The sequence below is a fragment of the Myotis davidii genome, unplaced genomic scaffold, assembly GCF_000327345.1.
Source record: "Myotis davidii unplaced genomic scaffold, ASM32734v1 scaffold142, whole genome shotgun sequence".
NCBI classification, from domain to species: domain Eukaryota; kingdom Metazoa; phylum Chordata; class Mammalia; order Chiroptera; family Vespertilionidae; genus Myotis; species Myotis davidii.
The window spans coordinates 790077-790396 of record NW_006294400.1 but is presented as its reverse complement, the minus strand read 5'-3'; positions in this window follow the sequence as shown (position 1 = coordinate 790396).

Here is a 320-nt window from a genome sequence, read left to right as displayed (position 1 = left end):
AGTTTATTGCGGGTGAGGACCGTGTAAGGAGGGAGACGGTGACAGGTATTTTGCGTAGATGGAAACGGAGGCCCAGGGAAGCGCCGGGAGTTACCTTAGGGCACACGGTCAGCGCCCTCAACCTTGGCCACGGGATCCGCGGGCTGGATAGGGGTGGGGCGTGGCCTAGGGAAGGGGGCGTGGCCACTGGGAAAGGAGGCGGCACGTGAGCGGGGGCGGAGCGGCACGGAACACGCACGCGGGCGGCTGCGTTTCCGGTCGGAGGCCTATGCTGAGCGTCCCGCGCGTCCTGGGGGCGGTGGAGGCGGCGGGGGGATCCG